We start from the raw sequence: 5,307 nt of genomic DNA on the forward strand, positions 1-5,307 counted from the left end.
AGAAAAGAGGAATCGAGATTAAACATAATAACGAGACAAGAGTCTCGTCGTCCAAGAAGACAGTTGTCAAAGTCCTTTCCCGCTCTCGTTGGGTATCCCCCCCCTAACGTCGTGCCGTGCATCTCTCCTCTCCCTCTATCCCCTCTCTCCTTTCTCCACTGTTCGTTAAACTATTTTGCGTGGCGCTGTGTCGCTTGTTCGTTGTCTGTCTCTCTGCCTGCCTCTCTTTCTGTCGCTTGTCGTTTGTCTGTTGTGTGTGTCTCTCGCTCTCTTTCTCTGTGTTTTTGTGCTTTTTTCTTTTTTTTTTTTTGCGCTGCTGCTTTCCTTCTTTCTATTGCTGCTTTTCGAGCAGCGTCAACGCAGGCAGCGCAGCGGCTGCTCTGCGCCTGCACACACACACACACACACACACACACACGCACGCACACAGGCAGACGAGGCGCACCAACACACACGAAGAGTCTTTCATGTATTTACTACATTCCTCAGTACTTGAAGCGCCTCCGGAAGTGATGGTTTTCCGGCGCGCATTTCGAAGCATAAGCCAGCAGCTGGTCGTCCGTCCCCCTCTACGCGGCAGCATCACTTTTTGTTTACCCCATCCCCCAACGCCCCTGGCGCGCACACACGCACACGCACACGCATTTGTGTGCAAATAAAACAAAGAAGAAACAAAAAGGCACAAAGTAAAAACCAAGTACAAATTAACGCTACACTTTCGGGAGCGCAACTGCCTGTGCTATGTTGCTATGTGATGAGTGTCGAGTGATTACAGAAACATAAGAGCCACAAGAAGAAGAAGCGGGAAGAGAATTATATTAAGAAGAAGAAGAAGCAAACAGCAATAAAGAAGCAGCAGCCGTGCAGTGTGTTGTGTGGTGGAAAAAAGAAGAAGAAATGCGCACCAAAAGGAACGCCAGCGATTTGGGCCTCTTGCATCGCACTTGCATTGTCGGCGGAAAATCGGTGAGCATGAATAAACCCCCCGCCCACCCAAAAAAAAACTCGAATCAAATTTACATTCAATAAACACCAAATTCCCTCTCTCTCTCTCTCTCTCTGGCTCTGGCTCTGGCTCTCTTAACAACAAAAGCAACCACACATGCGCGCCAGAGAGAGAGAGAGAGCGAGCGAGCTTTACTCTCGCTCTATTTGTCCCTCTCGCCTAACTGTATTTGGCTCGTCAATCCCCACACACACTCGCTGGTTTTGTGCGCGCGACTTTTTTTTTTTTTTTTTGTGTAAGCCGCTTGGTTTTTCGCCTTCTGAGAGCCTGTTACTTTCTGTAGACTGCAGCGTCATTGCAGCGAAAACATTGGGCCGCCGCATTTAGTATTATATTTTACTGGGGTTTGTTCTTCTCTTTAAATACCGATTTCGTATGAAAATTGCACGACCAAAAGGTCCCAACCGCAGCGAATTTTGAACAAAAAACAAAACTTGATGGTCCCACCACAAAATACCATCCCATCCCATCCCATCCCATGTTTAAAATATTGCCCAGCACCAAAGAGTGAATGAGCGTCACCGAACGAGACAGAGACAGCGACAGCGACAGCGACAGAGAAAGAGCGACCGAGCCACCACAAGAGAGCAGAGCGAACGTGTGAGGTATTGCGGTTGTTTATTGTTTTTACTGGCCGCTGGGGGGCGCTAATTTGCTTGACGGCGTCGACAAGCTTAATATGAGATGGGAAACGTTACAGTGGAAATTCTCTAAAGTGCACGAACAAAAATTCACCGGAAATTTACAATTAAATTAAAATAAAGCAAGCGATATATATATTTTGATCAAAGACATCTCCCAGTTCTCTCCCATCTCTTTTTTTCACTCACCATCAGGTGAATACTGTATTCGTTTTTGCCATATGATTTATGGATAAAACGAGACAGCTACGACGACTGCACTGCCATCAAATGTTGACAAATATGCCATATGTATATATTTTGTACATATTTTGTTTTTGGCAAGCCAATTAACATGATTTATACAATTATTCATAATACATGCGAGTATACAGCCGCTTTGTATTCCCTCTTTCCGCCCCCCCCCGTAAACCCTTAAACATTCAATTATCAGAGTTTTTTTTCGGTGTTTCTCTTTCTCTGGGAATTTTGTTGGTTTTTCTGTTTTTTCTTCATTTTGATTCTCTTTGCTCTTTGCTCTTTGCCTTTGCTTATCTCGTTTTGTGTCCTGCTTGTTGCTGTTGCTGTTGCTGATTTCTTTCCGACTCGTTATCCGGTTCTGGGCCCCCGGGGCGGAGCAGGGCGGAGTGTCGCCTGGGGTTCTGTTCGGACGGTTTGCCTGCTCGCCTTTCCTCGGCACCCAGCACTTGGCATACGCGTCATACAACAAAATTTGTGCAAATTTCGCTCATAAACCGAGTGTAGGCGAATATCTATTTGAATATCTGAATATTGTCTACACAGATTACACCAAAGAAGGCCACCAAAGTGGAGCCCGGCATTTAAAGAGTTTAATTTTCGTTTCGGTTAACATTTTAGAAGCTGCTTACTTCTAACGGCAACGATAAAGCTTACCGAAGCCAGAGAGCCGTCGAGAAAGAGAGCCAAATTATAACAGTTTCTGTTTTGTGTCGCTCTGGGTTGTCAAATCATAACCAGATAAGTGGAGAATATTTTAGCGAAACGCTTGTTGTCAAGAGAAACCGTTTTCACAAGAAAATATTCCACGACGATGGCAAAATATTTATTTTTCTGCTTAGGATAATTCTATAAACGTATTCAAATTAATTTGTTTGTATTATTAGAACTCTTGACAACCCTACAATCAATTCCTCCCTCTCTATCTCTCATTTTGTCGCTCGCTCGGTGGCCCACATACATGTCGGCTCGGCTCTCCTCTCTGCCGACACGACGCTTTGCGGCGAGACTCGACTCTCTTGCTGCTCCGCCTGTTTCCCTGTTAAATTGGCGGTTACACGCGCGCGTCAGGTACACGGATGCACCGCACACCAAGCGCAGACGACGGCACACGCATCGGTTAGACGCTGTCGCGGCATTCTGTTTCCTATTTTTCCCCTATTGGGTGGTGGTTGTTTGGCTGGCTATCGTATCGTATCGTATCGTATCTGGTCGCTTCGCTCGGTTCGGGTGTCCCCAGGTCTGGTGCCGTGGTTCCGTTGATTTGCTGCTTATCAGGCGACTCATCGATTTTTTTTTCTCGTTTTTTTTTTCTTCAGCTGGTGCTCTCTCGCGCTCGCCGAGTGGACCATCCACTCTCTCATTCTGCTTGCTCTCTTCGCTGTGTTGTTTTGCTTTGCCTACTTTCATATGTATATTCTGCCACCCTCTCTGATTCGTTTGGCGCTCGTTCTCTCTCTCCCTCTCGCTTGCTTGTCCACTCTCTCCCGAGCTGCTGCTGCTTGCTGTTTCTGCCGACTGCTCTGCTGGCAATTGCTGTGCGCCTGTTCTTTCCCTCGAATATCGAATCTCGATTTCGACGAGATTTTGTTACTTACGACAGACAGTCGTCCCAAGTCCAACCATAACTGCTCAGCTCTGCCACTGATCTCTCTCTCTCTCTTTCTCTACCCATCGCTCTGTCTCTCTCGTGGGTACATTTGAAATTATTTATTTATTATATAGATTACAAATTCCTTGTTGCCTAAAGCAAAAGTGGTTTGGAAAAAAAAAAAATAATAATAATATAATAAAGAGAGACTGACTGGGTCGGGTCTACCCGGGTCTGGAATTCGTCGTCGTCGGTCGTCGCACTCACTCACTCACCTTCACCACAAAAACCTCACCACGGAGACGACGACGACCACGACGACGACGACGACAACAACATATGTTGACCGTCGTCTCTCTCTCACTCACTCATTTGCCATATTTAATTCTATTTAAATGAAAACGAACTGAAACCGATTACAATCCCCTCCCCCCGTGGCGCACGACCACGAGTCAATCCGACCAGACCCGGGCCAGACCCAGACCCAGACCCCGGCCAGACGTGCAAGCAAGCGTCGCGCCATGCAGCCAGCAAGCAACTGAATTGATAACAACACCCGATCCGACCCGACGAACGACAGCGACGGCAACGACGACGACGCCTGCGACGGCAACGAACCCCAACATTTCCCCAACGACAGCGAGCAGCGAGCAGCGACAGCGGCAGAGGCCCCAGCCAGCGCCACTCAACAGTCAAGTGCTTTGCTTGCCTTAGCCAAAGCAGCGTGTGAAATATTTCCCATACAGTGAAATAGGAGGGCAACAAAAAAAAAAAAAAAAAAAACCACCGAGAAGGAAAGTCGACGATTAGGATACCCCTTTGCAGAGCCGTAGGGAAGGAAAACCTATGAAATTATAGGATATTTTAGCATACAGTGGCCACTAGTCTGTGTAAATATATTATTCATTATATTCATATTTATTGAGGGGTATCCAAAATACACACACAACAAGCAAAATAGCAACAAAAAGAAAAGTAAAACCAACAGCAACAGCAACAGCAACAACAACAAAATTGCAAAGCTCTCAATGTGCGCACGCCCCCCAAAGCACACGGCGAAAAGCGTTGAATGAATGCTTAAACAGCAACACCGACGAACACCAGAACGTACACACACACACACGCACACACACACTATACAGACAGTGGAAGCCAGCCAGCCAGCCTCTCCACACAAATCCGAAACCAGAACACATGATTAGCCTAGTAAAACGAGGCATTGGTGGGTGTACGGGGCGCGGGCGCGGGCGCGGACGCACGCTGAGTAAAGCTTTTGGGACGGGAGTTGTGCTCTCAACGGAAAAAACGGCCACAGCAACGAGATAGCACAGTGGGACTGGAGCAGAAGTCGACAAATAATAAGCTAACATTTATTTAAGCACACAAATAGTAATAACAAATTGTTACCAAACAATGGACAGTGGAGCTACAGCTGGCGTTGAGTGTTCAAATGTATATATGTGTATAACTTGAATGATTCATGGGAGCAATAATATATAACCCCATAACTTTATGATCAAAAATTTGTAATTATCTTTGAACTAATATTTGAATAATATTTTGTTAAAAAAAAAACTTCAATCTGCAGCAATTTAAATTATTACAAGGAAAAAAAAATAGGTCCCCATAACTTTATGATCAAAAATTTTGAGTTATATTTTAATTAATATTTGAATAATATTTCGTTAAAAAAAAAAACTTTATGATCATAACTTTATGATCAAAAATATTGAATTATCTTTTAATTAATATTTGAATATTATTTTGGTAAAAGTTCCATTTGCAGCCGCAAACTTGTTTTCATCTGAAAAAAAAAAAAAATATCTCATTTT

The 5,307-nt window shown here is 44.8% G+C and overlaps 1 long non-coding RNA gene across 2 annotated transcripts; it reads right to left on the reverse strand.

Moving 5' to 3' along the window:
* Positions 1 to 2,686: 2,686 nt before the first annotated feature.
* On the reverse strand, positions 2,687 to 4,455 carry LOC113567197. 2 transcript variants are annotated; one of them, XR_003409369.1, is made up of 2 exons: positions 3,844 to 4,455; positions 2,687 to 3,628 (listed from the first exon to the last, which is right to left on the reverse strand). It is a non-coding gene; the product is annotated as an uncharacterized LOC113567197 (long non-coding RNA). The 2 variants fall into 2 exon arrangements; XR_003409370.1 differs by lacking the exon at positions 3,844 to 4,455 and adding an exon at positions 3,751 to 3,821.
* Positions 4,456 to 5,307: the final 852 nt, after the last annotated feature.

This window comes from Drosophila persimilis, unplaced genomic scaffold (genome assembly GCF_003286085.1).
Source record: "Drosophila persimilis strain 14011-0111.01,24,50 unplaced genomic scaffold, DperRS2 tig00002283-arrow-arrow-pilon, whole genome shotgun sequence".
In the NCBI taxonomy this organism is placed as follows: Eukaryota; Metazoa; Arthropoda; class Insecta; order Diptera; family Drosophilidae; genus Drosophila; species Drosophila persimilis.